This window comes from Parasteatoda tepidariorum, chromosome 4, assembly GCF_982258835.1.
Source record: "Parasteatoda tepidariorum strain Cologne lab strain chromosome 4, Ptep-v5.0, whole genome shotgun sequence".
NCBI lineage: Eukaryota > Metazoa > Arthropoda > Arachnida > Araneae > Theridiidae > Parasteatoda > Parasteatoda tepidariorum.
In genome coordinates this window covers 116,987,310-117,005,688 of record NC_141758.1, presented here as the reverse complement: position 1 = coordinate 117,005,688, position 18,379 = coordinate 116,987,310, and the positions used below count along the sequence as shown (strand labels likewise).

Here is an 18,379-nt window from a genome sequence, read left to right as displayed (position 1 = left end):
TCTATTTTGTTGCCACTTATTTATTCAACTGAACTTGTATATGTGCTCGATATAAAATGATAATTCTTGTGATCAGAAATTACTAAATAAGGAACCCAAAGAAATATCTAGCTTACGGCCCACAACGTTATCAGAAGGTCGGTAGGTATTTTATTTACGTCGCACTAGCGCTGCACAATGGGCTATTGGCTATGATACATACCTCAGGATGTTCCTAGGATGTGTCATCGCAATTTTGTTCCTCTCTGCCGAAACAGGATTGGTTCCTTGCTTTGGTAGCCCGACGACCTGCGCTTGAAGTCGAGCACTGGACCGATACCGCGCACCCTTGGTCCCTACGGTGGCTGATCGAAGGGGTCACCCACCCGCTTACTGACTGCCAGAAAGTGATGCTTGACCTCGGTGTTCTACTGGGAACCGTGTCTTTACGATCAGTCCATTGTGATACGAGCGTTATCAGAAGGACAATACTTCCAGCACTAGGATCTAGGCACATAAAATTTCATTAATTAACAAAAACAAGTAGCCGGAAATGATCTCACGCACATTTTTTTAAAACCTATATAAAAACGCATGTGTTCGCCTTTTCTTCGCCCACGAGTGCTGCAAAAGCTAACTAATAATATGCCTTCCTACTGAAGTTAGTGGGCACTAAAAATTACCAAGTTTAATCGTATTAGGTAAGTTTACTATCATTACAAGTTATATCTAGTATTTTCTTTTTAAATTAGCAGGACCAAATTCAAACTTTTTACAGGATTATACTTATAAACTGGTTTTGAAGTTTAATGTATTTCAGTTTATTTTCTTGGGTATTCAAGGAGTATAAAATAAGTAGTTTATTCCTCCATAAAGTGTTAGACTTGTTCTTTTTAAGCTATTTCGACTTTATAATCATGAAGTAAATGATCCTCATTTTTTTTTTTTACTGCACGCTAAATAATTACTCTTAATATTATCCTTATAACCCTAATATGTACATCATATTCAGAATTTAATTAGAAGAAATTGGCTATACTTAATACTTGATTTTAGATTCGAGAAAAATATTTAAAATATGATATCGGTGTACAAATATTTATGTTCAAATTATGTTTAAAATATGTCAAATATTCATAACGTTCTGTAGTTTGTGCCAAAAAAATTGCACGAATTCTAAATGGATAAATCAAACTTATTTCTTATTTTCAAGCTCTTGTCTTTTTTATAGACTGGTTAAACTATTTATTTTGACAAATAATTTTTTGGAAAACTGTTCAAAAATTAATTTTTGACTCTAGGTTTTGCTCCTTTTAAATTGATCCTAATTAAAATTTTGCAATACTTAGTGAATTACTTTTTACAATACTTTTACAATACTTCTTAGTATTTACTTTCTCATTGCTTTTTACTTTACGAAAACAAATTAACTTATTCTTAAAAAAAATTTCATTCGCTTTCTCGCACTTGCTGTAACAGTAGTTAGAAAATGAGTTTTTCTAAATCTAATCTTAGTCAGTGACCAGCAACAATTAATACCGTATCGCAGCAGATACGAACTTTCAAAACTTTAGTCACCTTCGGAAGCAGACGTTTATAAGAGTATCCAGGTTTTTCATTATTTAAGAAAATACAGGAATTATTAGGTAACTTTAATAACATGTCTTAAAACCCAGCGTTCAATATATTTTAGGACTTTTGGTACAATTTTATTACTGAAAATATGTTAGGATCGTTTTTCTTTATGCTTTTACTAACAATCGTTTATGTAAAAATATATTAGAATTTAGTCGTTGGTCGAAAACTGTATTACTTTTAGTGAAATTCTATGCCACATCTTATTAGTCTAGTTTTTTTCGTTTAATGACAGAATGTGAAGAAATACACTATACAAATATCCTAAAATTTCTAAGACACGCTAAAATTTTAAAAATTATTTTTTAATTTTATTGCACTTATGAATTTACCTTTAAGCTACATATTTCTAAGTAAACATCTAATTTGTCATTATTTTTATCTCCGGTCTCAAGTTATTTGTTTATTTTACGCCATATGTTAATTAAGTTCAGGTAATTGGTCTTTCTAAAAAATGAATAACGTTGTGGGAACATTTCACATCAATGTATTAACTTATTGCCCAAACTATCTAGAAGAAACAATTTAAAGTTCAGTTTTTTTAACAATAATTCTGGTGGAAGCTTTAGAAGTACGTCAACAAGTAATTTTGTTTAAAAAAAATATTGAAGATTATCTGCACTAATTTGTATTTTTCTCATACTCTACCGAAAATTCTGATTTCAAACAGATTTACGTAGTTTTAGAAAATTCATAGCTCCCTTTTCGACAGATCAAAATACTATTTTATGATTTAAGTATCTGCAATTTTAGTTTTTTAAAAGTAAAGACTCTTTATGATATTATTTCTTTCAGTTCACATGGCAATGATTTCTGTGGAAAGTAGAATTTGTATGGAAATGAAGATGGTGAAAAGCGTGTTTGTGGGGAGAAATTTTAACTAGAGATAAGACTACAATACGGATTGTGAAAACAGAATGTTTGTAAGGAGACTACAAGGAACGTTTGATGGATCTGAAAAAAAAACATGAAGAAAACAAAGGTAGGGCATTTTTTCTTGTTGTTATAACCCTTACCAGTGTAATATTCTTAAGTCATTTTTGCCAGTTTGTAAAATTAGATTTGCTAATGTAATACAAATGTTTAATTCTAAATGCTAATTCAAATGCTTAATTTAAGAAAATGTTGAAATGTTTCATTCCACGCTAAATTGTTGGACGTAAAAAAAAAAGATAGTAGTAAGTCAATGATTAGAGTAAAAACTATGTTTGTTTGATTGCTTTACTTGTTTGAAATCATCTTGGGATTTTAGTTTTTTTTAGCTTCTTTAGATCTAACACACAGCGTACCAAATATTTAAAGCATAATTGCTATTTCTTAAACTTTTAATCTCCGGTAAAAAAAATTTTCCCTGACATTCAAAATACGAAGCCACTGAATTATATCGTAAGTTTTAAGATAGTCTCCTTAGTTTTAGGAAAGTAATATAATTAAATTTGATAGAATTGCATAAACTGAACTTCAAACTTCACTCATCTAAAATAGTAAACTTGTAAATTATAAGTTATTCAAAAAATATGAGCCTAAATTTAAAGTTTTTTTCTTTTCGTACAGAATTGCTAAAATCTAAAAATCTAAAATTTTACAAAAATGATTAATCCAACAATCATATTTTAAAGTAAACTGATAAATTTAGTTTGCGTTTCCAATTCAAAAGGTTAAAAAAATTATGCATTTAAATCTCAAATTAAATGTAAAAATAAATTATTAAACCGAAAGAAGTTTTCTAAAAGTTATTTGACGTTTCAGAGCTAGTCTATTCTCTGAAAATACTTTTTGAAAAATTCTCAATTAACGTGCTATGACTTTAAGACCAGGTCTTGTAAAACTTAATATCTTAATACTCAGTTTTAAATAATTTAGCTTTTTTATTGTATTTGAGGATTGAATCTTAATCACTTTCTGACTAGCTAGAACTATCAAATCTTTTATGAAACTCCGTGCACAGTAATTAAAGTTTAAAATTTTCTGACTACTGAACAAAAATTTATTTCTAAATTTTATTGCCATAAACTTTCTAATTAGTGACTCTTAATAGCAAAACAAAGTGAGAATTTTTCTGACCGTCAAAGAGAAATCAAAAGGGAATTTAGTCAATCTAAATTTGCAATCTTTTCGACAAACTATTCTTCTCAAATAATAGATTTGTACTAGAGAATTTCCAGATTCCGTCAATTTATGGCTTACTAGAGACCTCGAATACTAAGGTTTTGGTTTTAGATCTGACTTGACATTTTTAATTTAGTCTGCTTGAAAAAGTTATTTAAAATTTTCATTTCAAAAAAAATTTTTAAAGTGATTTTATTGCACTTCCTAATGGTCGAAATGTTGAAACATCTGGAAAAAACTCTAAAATTTATCGATTTATCAAGTTTCACCTTGATTTAATTTATGAGGTAATCTGATTTCTTAATAAATTTCTTAATCTGATTTCTTAATAACCTGGGTACAATTTTTTATTTTCTAAATTCTCTTTACCGAGCCAATAAACATTTATGAATTTAAATTCAGTTGTATTATCTCATTAATTTCAAACACTCATCAATACTTAATCAAAGAATGAAACTAATTTACAAATTCAGAAAAAGACAAAATAAGTAAATCAATAAATCAAATCAAATCGAAAAGAGCTGAAAGCATCTAAATCCAAATTTGTTTTATTTTAATTTAAAAAACCAGATAAACAACTCCAGCAGAAAACCATGAAATTTTTAAAGATATGTGTGTTAGCATGTTGCCGGTGGTGACATCAAAAACTGACCAGAGACCCCATAATGGGAAGTCAAACAAGAAAAAGCTATTAGAAAAATGTAAGTGCAAAAATAAATGACAATCATAAAGTAAGTCTTAGTAATGACTTAAAAATAAGACATAAGAAATGCCCACAAATAAGAGAATAGCCACATCAAAATAACATATAAATTGCCAAATCATTAAGAAAACTTTAGAAATAAAGTGCTTCTTGAAAAACATTCAATAAGTAAACATTTTTTAAAAAGGTGCTGGCATCTGGAACATAAAATCCTAAAGTTTGCCGCATTGGCTTATTTATGCGGGCTTAAATATCGGCCGAATTATTGGATTTTGAATAAGAACATCCATAGTTAAAGTAATTAAGAGAAAAATTATTATTCTCTTTTGTAATCCTGAAATTCCCAATGGCTGAAAGAAAATCTTTTATTATTACAAATTTAAATCTAATCACTTGATCACGCAAAATATTCTTAAATCTTGAAGTAAAGGTTAGAATCAAAATCTGTTAAACTAATAACATTAAACTTAAAATCTTTTATCGTAGAATCAAATGAAACTTTTCTGATGATGAAGTTTGATATCAAGATCTAAAAAAGAGCAGCTTTCATTTGAATCAGTCTCAATTAAATCTAGTTCTTTAGGATAAATATCTTTTAAATCAATTATTACAATAAAAAATAATTAAATCAGCAATAAATATTAACCCAATTAATAAATTATTGTAAATATTTTTGTTAATAAAAATGTAAGAAAATATTAGCAAAAGCACTTGAAAAACAATTACCCATTGAAATACTTTGTCTGTAAAAACAAATAATTTTCAAAAGTGCTTCTTACATAAATTTATCCTGTCATCCGCATTAATGTCCTCATTATTCAAATATTTATCAAATATTCCTTAAATTATTATTGTGTGGTATATTCGTGAAAAGATTTATAAAATCACATGTAAGAACAGATATTATATTTCAAATATTTAATAACGTTTTTGTTATTAACAATGCTTATCACTTGAAATAATCTTATTTAAATAATGTTTAAATAATTTTAAAAAATTTGACCACAAGCGGAACAGCTAGTACTGCAAGTTACAAATCAAAATTTAACCTGTGTTTTGTGGAATTGAATTGTAGTAAATAAGGATAATTAATGCTATTTATCTTTAAACCTATTTTCTTGGAATTGGCTAATATTCGATTATCGAATTCGTTTTTAGAATGATTAATTTTGACAAAAGTACTATCATATTCCTTACTCATTAAATGTTTATAAAAAATGTTTTGCAAATAAAGCGAAAATTATTAGAAACTATGTCAAAAACACATATATTACAATTATATTAATTCCTAAATAGATTTAATATCAGAATTAAAATAATAACCCTGGTAGTTTATATTGTTCAAAAAATTTAATTTAAAAAATCATTTAAAATAAAATTTCCATGAACTAAATCCCTCTATAGGCTAATTAAATATTCTTGAGCATTTTGCAATAAAACAATCTAAATCCATACTGATTGAAGCAAGAATACAATTTAAGTGATATTTCTTCCTTGGTCTAAACTTAGTCCCAAGCCCCATGAGAAATTAAAAATCTTTTCTGATTAGGTTAAGGTCACCTGTGACAATGTGCTAAAATTGTTATTAACAAAATCTTTAAAATGCTGTAGCTTACATAAACAAATATTCTCTAAATCGTTTAAATTTTTGCTATAGAAATAATAACTACAAATTCTCTTCTATAAAGTCCTACAATATCTTAAGCAAACTCTTATCTTTAATTGGGAAACAATAGGGTTATCAACAGTCATAGGTAGTAAACATCCTTCAAAATCTTTATCAAGAAAATTAATAAAATTAATAACTAAATTATTTTTTAATTTTAGAAATATTTAAAAAATCAGTTGTTGACTGCAAGTTTAAATTAAATAAGATCTAATACTATGTATTTAAACTCGGGGGGTAGAAAATTTTCACAATTTTTAAATGTTCATCCATTTCAACACAAAATTTTATTACTAAAAATGAAGCTCCTAATCTTTTTAATGTTAAATTCATTGACATCTAATAAACACAAAGTTTTAAAATACCAAATTAAATTTATTTTTATCTTTTTCTTTTACCCCTGCATCCTCTCAATTTAATTGAAAAATGATTATCAAGTGTTCAATTTATTATAAATGCACACATTATTTGAATCTAGGTTATCTTCATTTAATTTACTTATGCGCATAGGGGGTTTAAAGTTTTAATTTACAAATAAAAATGTTTTCACATAATCTAATTTTAAATTTAAATCATCACTATTTTTAACAATATTAATATTCTTTAAAAGAATGCTTTTGAAAAGAAACAATTTCAATATCAGAGTTATTGTGTTTATGAAAGCTTTTTGACTTATCTATGACTGTTAATACGATTATTTAAACTCAGTACCTATTTGCCCAATATATTTAAGTGAACGCGTTGTATATTCTGTAAGCTATTCTATAAGCATTCTATATGAGTTTGCTTTTTATTTGACTTTCCATAATGGGGGGCCTCGAGGCACTGTCAGTACTTGGTTTCACCACTAACAAAGGCTCTTGTATGTTAGCAGGTAGTGTTTCCACTGATGCAGTACTGTCCTGCTAATACACATGTGTTAAAAAATTTTATGGTGCTTATGTTCTGCAAAAGTTTTTCAGACTTTTTAAGCACTATTTTTAAACTTTGAAATAAGTTTAATTTTTTTTCCAATTAGAACTATAAAACTTTATGCTAATGTACAGATTGGCTCTTGTAATAGTGCTTTCAAAACACTCTAATTTAAGTTTTATAAAATTTAATAAGATTGTTAGCAAAAATCTCTTTGTATTACTTAAACAATTTAGTTTTTGAGAAGAGTTTTGTACGATAAAAACCAGTACTTTCTTCATGTCTTACAACGCTCGTATGAAATCTAAACAATGAGATAAAAATATTTTAAACTTGAGTCATGATGGCTCAGAGTACAGAACGTTTGCCTTCAAATGAGGTGTACTGTATTCGAATTCCAGCGATAGCTGGTCTATACGAATTCCGCACCCAGCTCGCACCGACCACAGTGCTGCGTGTTCTTAGGGGTTACCACTGACTTCAAAATGCTGAAAGTACATGATGTTTCTAAAACTATTTTAATTTTAGTCAGTGTCATCTCATCCCTAGTAACAATTTTTTCTTGGCCCCAGCTGGGCTCAAAATTGGCTCAATATGAATCATATAAGAACATGCACTGAGGGACCAACATTAGAATGTCTAGATTTAACACTATATAATGACTGTAAAATATCGGGTGAATCTGAACTCTATATAGGGCCGATATGGGCTGTAAAGTGGCTGTAAAATATCGTTTGAATCGGACAATTCTGTATCGGGCCAATATCAGAAAAATAACTGCCCTCTGAACCCGTATTGAACAAATATTCGTGAATATTGGTTCAAAAGAGTCATTTTGCTGCTAGGGATGATGAGGAAAGATCACTTGTGTTGGCCTCAGAAACACAGGATCGATGAAGAAATTTAGCATCAATAAAAATGGTCCATATTGATACAATTATGTGTTGAAACAAATTTACCATTATGAAGGATTAAGCCGGGACAGTCTGGCTGGTAGGGCACTAAGCCCTAATCTAAGAGTTCGTGGGTTCGATCCCAGCCGGCCGAAGATTCCCCGTGTAGTAAATGGTGACTGATGCACGTTAAATCTGTAGTCTCAAAGTCCTCAATGTTCCCATCACAAATCAATACCTCTGGGATACTGATCCAGGAGTTTCCTTGTCTTCTGGATTGGGTTCAAAATTAAAAGTCTAGGGGGTTGAGCATTAGTAGTCGTAAGCCCAAAATTGGGTCGGCTGTTCAAAGACAGATAAAAAATAAAGTTATAAAGGATAGAACTATTTTAAACAAATGGCTCCCAAAAGTGTTCGTTAACGGAGGTAGCTACATATAGGTGGTCTTTTCTGGGGGTTTTACTTTATAAATTTTGATGCTGAACAATACTTTGCGTAAAGTAGTGTATGAGAACATTTTTGGTGTAATGCAACCCCAACATCCGTATGGTGTTTCACTGCACCACTTATCTGTGAGATAGTTGCCATCATTGTTGGTGTTGCAATACATCAAAATTTTTGGTGTATTGAACACTTAAATTAGCCATTGTTCTCTTACATACATTAGAAAGTGACCAATATTTTTGTTTTCAGAATTGTTGCTAAAAATTGCCGCCACCACCGATTGCTCCTTCTAAGATCTGATTGTTTGCCACCACTGACTGCTCCTTCTAAGTTCTGATTGTTTGCCACCACTGACTGCTCCTTCTAAGTTCTGATTGTTTGCCACCACTGACTGCTCCTTCTAAGTTCTGATTGTTTGCCACCACTGACTGCTCCTTCTAAATTCTGATTGTTTGCCACCACTGATTGTTTGATGTTCTTTCCAAGACTTCAGGACCAACTACAGTTATCTTCTGTCTCAAATGAAACTGTTCCATCCAGGTCTTTTTGTTATTTTTATTGACTAGTTTTCCTGTATTTTCCATGCTTTTCACAAATTTATAGTTGTAAGATGTTAATTTTGATACGGATATTATAGATATTAATTTCTATTGTTTTTGAAAATATAAATTAACTTTTAAAAATTTAAGCTAAGTAACATATTCAGTTAATATAAGTTTTATTTTGGCTTTAATATTTTAGCAGCTTTTGCCTTAAGATAACTTTCAGAAAAGGTATCTCGATAAATATTTTTTTTATATCTACTTTTCAAATTTATCACAATTGCGAACAAATTAATATGATTTTTTGGACATTTCTGTTAACTGGTTTCTTAAGACTCCCATTTATCTATTTCATCTTCAGGCACACAGTATCCTCAACAGTAGAATATTCACTCTGTTAAACTTAATTGTATCACTATATTTATAAACAAATATCACCCCGATTTCAAAAAATAATTTTATCCGGGTCTCAATTGCTTATTAAAAAAAAAATTGGTTAGAAAACGTATGCACCGAATTTTTTAGAATATTTAACGTGCATTCTGATGTAAAAGTGTTTAAATTCTAACATGACTTGTTAATTTAAGCTTTTGTTTTCTTTTGCGACGTATAATTTTGGCCTATAGTAGCGAAAACGAGTTTTTTTTCAGTGATCTCATTTTTCTGAAGTTTCATAACGACTTTCCTCAAATTTCTATTTAGTTTTGTGTCTTTTATTTTTAAGTAGTCCCTATTTTAAAGTGTAAGATATGAAACTAAAAGATTAGTTATTTAAAAATAAACAAGTGAGAAATTATCAAAGACAACGTTAGCAGTTTCGATAACTGCCTAGCTGTGTAGTATATTTTTGTGTCTAATACTTTAATTACAGAAAACATTAAAATAAAGTAGAACAATTGTAATTTAGTACAATAATTTGGACTTGAGAATTATCGCAACACTAAGTTTTTCAAAAACTGCTAAATTTATATATAATGAGCATAAATAGTTGGCACAATTAAAATTTTAAACTTTAGTTTTTATTTCGTAGAAAACAATTAAATACAAATTTTAAATTCAATATCGTAATCGCGAAAACTCGAATTACATAATTTATGAATGTGTTTTTTGCGCTAATTCAATCGGTTTTGCAACACTTTTGGCTTTCAAGCTAAAAGTTAAAAACTCCATGTGCAAAAGTTTCCACATTTACTTGGTTTTGTCTTCAATTTGTTGAGTACTGCTTTGTTGTAGATTGTTAAACGTAATAAATCATACGGAGCCAAATGAAATGTCATACCAAACGGATGCTAATTTTGCCACACAAAAAATTCCACACTAAGACTTAATACACTGAAATCGTTCTGAATAAAATCATTTAAAAATACTCAATTTACATGTTTCACTAATTTATAGCTCAGAATTATTTGCAGGTTGAAATTAAAAGCTTAGACTGGACTAGGATACAAACACATTATAGTTTACTTAATATAAATAAGTTTTAGTAATTTAATGGATTTAAATTAAGAAATTTCAATTCATAAAACAGAATTAGTATACTTATGCCTTTAATATTGGATTTAAAAAGTCTAGTTTACAAAACAAGATTTAAAGCAAAATATTAAACATTCTCAGGAAACAGAGGGAGTTAAATAAATAAACATGTTTATTGTTCTACATACTGAAACTGGCAATTAAAATATCAATATTAAAATTAATGTATATAGACTTGGTAAAGTTGACGTCAAAAATAAAATTTGAATACAAATATTACTTTTAGATTAATGTAAAATTTGGGATACATAATTTAAAACCACTTTAGAAAATACGCGTTAAAAGTAAAAACTGCCAGTTTCTTAAATTTTTACGAATTGTGAGAAATTTTTTTATCAAAGTACTTAAATGTTATTTTATATTTTTAAAGATTGATGATAATTAAATTTTTTTAATCTTGCCAAAAATTTTCGTAAGTTTGTAGAAAGTTGAGTCTTATTTTTGCAACTGGAGTAGCAAATAATACCTAATTTACTATAGCAAATAATACCTAATTTACTAATCACTTAACTTACCTTAACATTACCCTAATACTAACTTGCTGCTTCAGTAGTGAAATAAGCTCTTTATTTTCGTTTAGAACATAATCACTCAGAAATAGGTTAATTAGATTTTTCAGAATAAGAGCCGTATTTAGTTTTGAGATTTAATAATCACTTTTGAAAAATTTTAAACAATACACTAGGCTTATTGAAAGTCAAATAGTATGTAGAGCAGTCTGTTTATTTTAAGGAATACATTAAGAATTCCTTCAAATACCTAATAGTTTAAAGTTACAAAATCAAATTTTTTTTAGAAACGGTGAATTTTTAGTAAAACAAATCATACTCAATAAAGAAATAAATACTTAATATCTTACGAAATAATTTATTACTTTATTGTGAAAGTTCAGTGTTATAATTTTTATCGTTTCTGGGGACTTTCAAACTTGACCTTTGCAATTTAAATATTTTGAGTATTTATAATAAACTTCTTTTAGTTTCTTTAGTTAATTTTGCGCTAGAAATAGAGATAAAAGATAACTTTATTCATAGAATCATGTTTTATCTTAGTCTTAGTAGCTTTAAAAAACTTTCTGATAAATTCTTAACATTTCAGAGATAGTCAAAACAAAATGTAAACCAAATATTTACAAATCACCAGCAGTTATCCACAATACCAATAAAGTTGTTTACGTAGACAGTGCACCTTTTCTTAACTCTCTTCCCCCATTCAATACAATGTTATCCTGTAATACACCAGTTTTCCTAAACAGAATATTTTAATTTAGATATTTAAAAAAATACAGGAAAAAGCAATAAAACATATGTGTGTTGGCAGAACAGCACTTAATCAGGCGACGCACTGCCTGTCGACACACAGGAGCCTTTCTGTTGTCAGGCGAAAAACCACAACTGTTAAGTGCCCTGAGGCCCCATAATGGATAAAGAAATAAGAGAAAATCATAAGAATTGAAAAGTACAAAAGTACAGCAAAATAATGAACTAGCAAACACTACTATAAAGTGCATAGTAAGACTTGAAAATGATACGCCCACTTATAAAAAAAAATAGCTGCAGTCACAGTTAATGTAACCAAATCAAAATAAAATATAAATTGCCAAATCAGTTAGAAAATATTATAAATAAAGTGTTTACCCTTATTTGAAAATCTTAAACTGAAACACAGATATTCAATGAATAAAAATATTCTTTTTTTTCTTAAAATGTGATACCAGCTGCTTTGGAAAAGAAAATCCTAAATTTCACCGCATAGACCTATTTATGCGGCCTTCAATATCGGCTAAACTATTTGAACGTTTTTAAAATATGTTGAATTTAAACATAATTCTTCATAAGCGCAACAGTCTTTCACAGGCCAAGGTTGACTCGCAGATTTTCCTCCATCTGGCCCTGTCCGGTGCGACGGCCCGCCATCGGTTGACTCCTAATAGCTTGATGTCCCTTTCAACGTCGTCTATCCATCTTGTAGGTGGCCGTCCCCTACGTCTCGTCCCTTAAATTGTGGAAAAAGTCACTTTTTTGGCAGGGACGGCATCAGAATTTCTGAAGAGGTGGCCCAGCCACCTAATGCGTGATGCTTTAATAGTTCTCACATTGTCGGTCCCACCGAATTTGTCATTTTTTGTAAATTTCGTGATTGTAAAGAATTCTCCTTACGTTATTCTCTTGAAGAGATCCAAAGATTTTCCTCAAAGTTTTTCTTTCAAAAATTAGCAGTTTTTCCTCTGTTTTGTTTAGGGTCCAGCACTCACTTCCATACGTAACTATAGCCCTGATTAAAGTTTTGTAGATGTTTAACTTTGTCTTCACACTGATGAACTTGGATTTGAGTTGGTTTCTGAGGCCGTTGAAATTTCTGTCAGCCATGAAAATTCTGTTATTTATTTCGAATTTCAGGTTGTCGTGGCTAGAGATCAAGGTTCCTAAGTACTTGAACTGGTTAACAGTTTCAAAAGAGTAAGTCATTATCTCCAGAGGAAATCGATCAAGAGTTTTATTTGTTGCGATCAAAAACTTGGTTTTGTCAGCATTTATAACTAGTCCCATCTCCTTCGCCGCACTCTCAAGCGCTACAAAAGCGTCAATGGCTGAGCATTTTGTTCTAACTATGTCGATATCATCAGCAAAAGCGAGTAGTTGGACAGTTCTTTGTAAGATTGTTCCATTTATGTTGATACCGGAGTCTCTAATGGCCTTTTCTAAAGCTATGTTAAATAGCAGGCAAGAAAGGGAATCACCCTGTCTCAGGCCTTTTTCGGTGAAGAATGGTTCAGAGAGACTTGACGAGATTTTTATTCTGCACGAAACTCTTTTGAGTGTCATTCTTGTGAGGCTGATTAGCTTCTTTGGTATGTTAAACTCCAACATAGCCTCAAGTAATTTTCCTCGGTTGATGCTGTCGTAGGCAGCTTTAAAGTCAATAAGTAAGTGGTATGTGTCAATGTTATACTCTTTGGTTTTCTCAAAGATCTGCCTGATTGTAGTAATTAAAAAAATTATTATTCTCTAAGGTAATCCTGAAAGTCCCTATAGCTGAAAGAAATTCCGCTTTATTATTACAAATAAATTTAAACCTAGGAATTTGACTAATCACAATATTCTTAAAAATCTTAAAGTAAAGGTTGGAATTAAAATGTGTCAAACTAATAACATTTAAGTTAAAATCTCTTATCATATAATCCAATGAAAATTTTATTGTTAACGGATTTAATATAAAGATCTAAAATTTATGCAGTTATTTTCTGAATTAGTCTTAACTTTAGTTCTTTAGGATAGATATCATTACAATCAAATAATTAAATCAGCAATAAATATAAACCGATTTAATAATTATGTTGTGCAAATTTCATAAAGTAGGAAAATATTATCGAAAGCTCTTGAATAACAATTACCCATTGAAATATCTTTAATTTGTCTTTAAAAACAAATACCATTTAAAATATAATTTTCAAAAACTTTTGCATCACGTAAATTTATCCAAATATAATGTACTTATTGTGAATAAGTTTTAGTAATTTAAAGGATTTAAATTAAAAATTTTCAATTCATAAATACAGAATTAGTATAGTTAAACTTGTAATATAAGATTTAAAATATCTAGTTTACGAAACAAGATTAAAAGCTAACTATTAAACATACTCAGGAAACAGAGGGAGTTAAATAAACATGTTTACTGTTCTACATACAGAAACTGGCAATTAAAATATCAATATTAAAACCAATGTATATAGACTCGGTAAAGTTGACGTTAAAAATAAAATTTGAATAAAAATATTGCTTTTAGATTAATGTAAAATTTGGGATACATAATGTAAAACAACTTTAGAAAATACGCGTTAAAAGTAAAAACTGTCAGATTCTTAAATTTTTACGAATTGTAAGAAATTTTTTATCAAAGTACTTAAATGCTATTTTATATTAAAGATTGATGATATTTAAATTTTTTAAATCTTGCCAAAAATTTTCGTAAGTTTGTAGAAAGTTTAGTCTTATTTTTGCAACTGAAGTAGCAAATAATACCTAATTTACTAATCACTTAACTTACTTTAACATTACCTTAACACTAACTTGCTGCTTCAGTAGTGAAATAAGCTCTTTATTTTCGTTTAGAACATAATCATTCAGAAATAGGTGAATTACATTTTTCATAATAGGAGCCGCATTTAGTTTTTGAGATTTAATAATCACTTTTGAAAAATTTTAACCATTACAGTACATCAGGCTTACTGAAAGTCAAATAGTATGTAGAACAGTCTGTTTATTTTAAGGAATACATTATGAATTTTTTCAAATACCTTACCTACTAGTTTAAAGTTACAAAATCTAAATTTTTTTTAGAAACGGGGAATTTTTAGTAAAACAAATCACTCTATAAAGAAATAAATACTCAATATCTTACAAAATAATTTATTACTTTATTGTGAAAGCTGAGCGTTATAATTTGTACCGTTCCTGGGGACTTTCAAACTTGACCTTTGCAATTTAAATATTTTGAGTATTTATAATAAACTTCTCTTAGTTTCTTTAGCTAGTTTTGCGCTAGAAATAGAGTTAAAGGAAAACTTTATTCTTAGAATCATGTTTTATCTTAATAACTTTAAAAAATTTTACTGATAAAATCTTAACATTTAAGAGATAGTCAAAACAAAATGTGAACCAAATATCTACAAAGCCCAAGCAGTTATCCTCAATACCACATAGTAGTCAGTGCACCTTTTCTTAACTCACTTTCCCCATTCAAGGCAATGTTATCCTGTAATACACCAGTTTTCGCTGTGTTCAATGATGCAATCGAGTAGAAACTACAACACATTTATTAATCAAAATATTTATGCAAGTCTTACTTTTGCAGGTCTCTTAATTTTTCTAATGAACTTAGTGTCCTTTCCTAAGCGGAAAAAGTGTAGATTCCTAATAAACTAAAGTGTTAATGAGTTCTAAAAATTGTTTTTGCGAAAGCAAAATATATAAGAGGCAGAATAAATCAATTAGAAGGCAGCATCTTATGAAATTTAAACTAGAATAAAAGTTCCACACCAGTCTATTAGCTGCCAGGGTTGTTAGACGAAAGTTATATGCTACCAGTTTGCCCTCCTAGTTCTAATCTTTTCACCCTTATTTGAAATTTTTCGACTGTCCCATATGGAATGCTTGCAAATTTTCGGTGTTTGTTATCAGTAAGGGAAAATAATGTTAAGTTTGATATATAAAATTTATTTTTAATCATTACAAATTTGAGCGAGTTAAAAAGCAGTTTGGAACTTCTGATGCCGTTATATTTAGGAAATATCTGCTCTTTTCTTTTATTGGTTTGTAGTTGCTCAGCTACAGAAAGAGATCCATTAACAGATAAGATTTTAAGTACGCAGGTCATAGTACTAAGTATTCATGGGTTTATTATAGCAAACTACATTCGTTATCGGGTAGTTTTTTTCTGTTTTGACTATGAGATGATCAACAATACTGATAAATTTATAGGCATTTATAATTTGTGGAATATTTTTAAATGACTTTATAATTAAAGATCTAAGGACGAACCAATGCAAACTGTAACGTGATCTGTGTTGATAAGCTGGATTTAAAGATTCTGGTTTGCTTTGTTAAAAATGTTTCAGACTAAAATATTTTAGTCTAAATTATAAGCATAAATATTTGACGTAAACTGAGTTTTCTTAAGGTGCTCAGCACTTGTCGACAGCTCATACAAGTTTTCTAAATTATTTAAATTCTACCCTGTCTGTTGTGTAAATCTGTGTGCCTGATGTGCTAAGCTGCAATTATGTACTGCTCGAATAGGCAGGCAGTGCTGTTTTGATTTTAATAAAGGTACGAGTTGTAATTTAGTTTGCAAAATACAATAAATTGATAGCAATTTTAATTATAAGGAAATTCCAAAGTAAAATGATCAAGAACTTTTTACTCAAACTTCTATTTTTTAACTTAGTGCAGGATCATCATTGGGTTAAAAACTTTGTCTAGTTTTGCATTCTTCTCCGCTTAGCAAACACCAGTTTTTCTATGTAGTTAGGTTGGAAAACAGTGAATAAAGGAGTAACACTTTCCCAACTTCGCCAATTCGAACCGTTAGAGGAGCTACTAGCTTTAGCAGACAAGTTAAATTTTGGAAAAATAGCCTAATTGCAGAGTGTTGTAATCAGACTGTATAGACCTTAGGAAGGATCTTTTGGGGCAAAGGTAGCATCTCACGCGCTTAAAATGTTGAAACTTTTGGATAGCAGGGAATAGTGTACAGGTAATCATTGATTTAGTCTACAATCTCAATTTTGATGATATCGCTAAACAAATATTTAAAAGTTTTATGCCGAAAGTTTAACTAGTACAGCTATCATACTTGTTAGATTTCTAAAAGTTTAAAATCTGTATAAATATGATAAAACTTTCGCAAATTTTTAAAATTTTTGCAAAGTTTCAGTGAAAATTAACTGTAACAATTAACTCGTACTTTTATTAAAATCTAATAAAAACAAATTTCATTACTGACCGATTAATAGCTTAGAATTAGCATTTAATAATTTTTACAATGTTTTAAAGTAACTATGAAATATGTCTACATATTTAAATTATTTCTTATTTGAGTTAAATTTATATTTTTGGACCAGCATATTTTTAGAATTAGGTTTTTGCAAAACCTAAATTTTATAGCCCATGGAAAATTCTATTACTTGCATTAACTTGTACATTTTATTAAATTCACATTAAATAATATTTTATTTCTATGCGCAACTTTGGCTCTGCGCTGAGGCGCAACTTAGGCTTACTGAAATCCTAAACGTTAGTCTTTTCTAAATATCTTGTATCAGTTAAATTGACATCAACCTGAACTGTATATTAGGAGCGTTTTCTGCTGTTTTTTAGTTTTTATGTATAATCCGTCTTTAATGTAAAATGTATAATCTCTGCGTATTCTTTAAAATGAAATTAATACTATCAAATATGAGTACTTGAAAAGATTCATTAATTTTTATATATTTTTTCATAATGTCAATGCTGTTGATGTATGTCGTTGTAAAACTGCTATATTAGGGAAGATGTGTTGTATTTTTATTTCAAACTCTTTCATCCTGTCTTTAACTCGCATACTTTAAATAGAAAACTTCTAATATAGAGCTCTACTATTCCAATTATATGCTATTATAAAATTAATCTAAATCAGTTAAGCATATAATATTTAAAAGAATTGAATAAAAATGCCAGTTTAAATAATTAGCTATCTAAATATAACAAATGTTCTAAATTTATGACAGTTGACTCACTTTTAAAGTTTAACATTCTAATCGCAGAATTTCGTAACGATACGACGAACATAATGCAGTAGAGCTCGATTTTAAAATAGACAAACCGTTTAACAAGATAGATAAAGTTAATGTTTAGCTTAAATATCAGATATCAATAATGTCAGAAATTTAATATCAGATATCAATAATGTCAGAAATTTAATATCAGATATCAATAATGTCAGAAATTTAATATCAGAAATTTTAGAATTTATTAATCATCTATCTTAATGTTTTAATGAAGGAAATATAAATCCTGATTTTGTTTACTAAATTTTTTAACGAAACAAATTAGTGACAAATGTTTATAATGTATAATTGTAACACACTAGTGTTCGAAACTAATGCTGTAATTGAAAGAAATATTACTATGTTATCTATACTATGTTCAATAAATGTATTTTGGTTATAGATTTAATCTTGCGTTGGAACAATTATTCTTAAAATATAATAAAACAAATTTAAAAATCTAACTGGTCTATGTATTTATATTTAGTATAAATAAAATTGTTTTGGTTATGAATTTTCGATTTTGTCTTTATTTTATGATTAAGGATTTTTGTACTTAACACTCTCGCTAAGAATACAATTTTTTGAGGTTTCTGTAAAAATCAGCTTTCACATGAAAATAGTTTGGGCCAATTTGAAATGAATGTAACATGTTGT

At 28.8% G+C, this 18,379-nt stretch overlaps 1 long non-coding RNA gene across 2 annotated transcripts in view; it reads left to right on the top strand.

The window, feature by feature from the left end:
• The first annotated feature begins 545 nt into the window (after positions 1-545).
• The window catches only part of LOC147812626 (uncharacterized), a 34,490-nt gene continuing 16,656 nt past the window's right edge, over positions 546-18,379 (top strand). Inside the window, exons 1-3 of one of the 2 annotated variants that reach the window (XR_015433327.1) lie at positions 546-680; positions 2,410-2,596; positions 8,591-8,881. This is a non-coding gene — a long non-coding RNA (uncharacterized LOC147812626). Of the gene's footprint in view, positions 681-2,409; positions 2,597-8,590; positions 18,237-18,379 lie in introns of those variants that run through there. The other variant, XR_015433326.1, reaches the window with a different exon arrangement.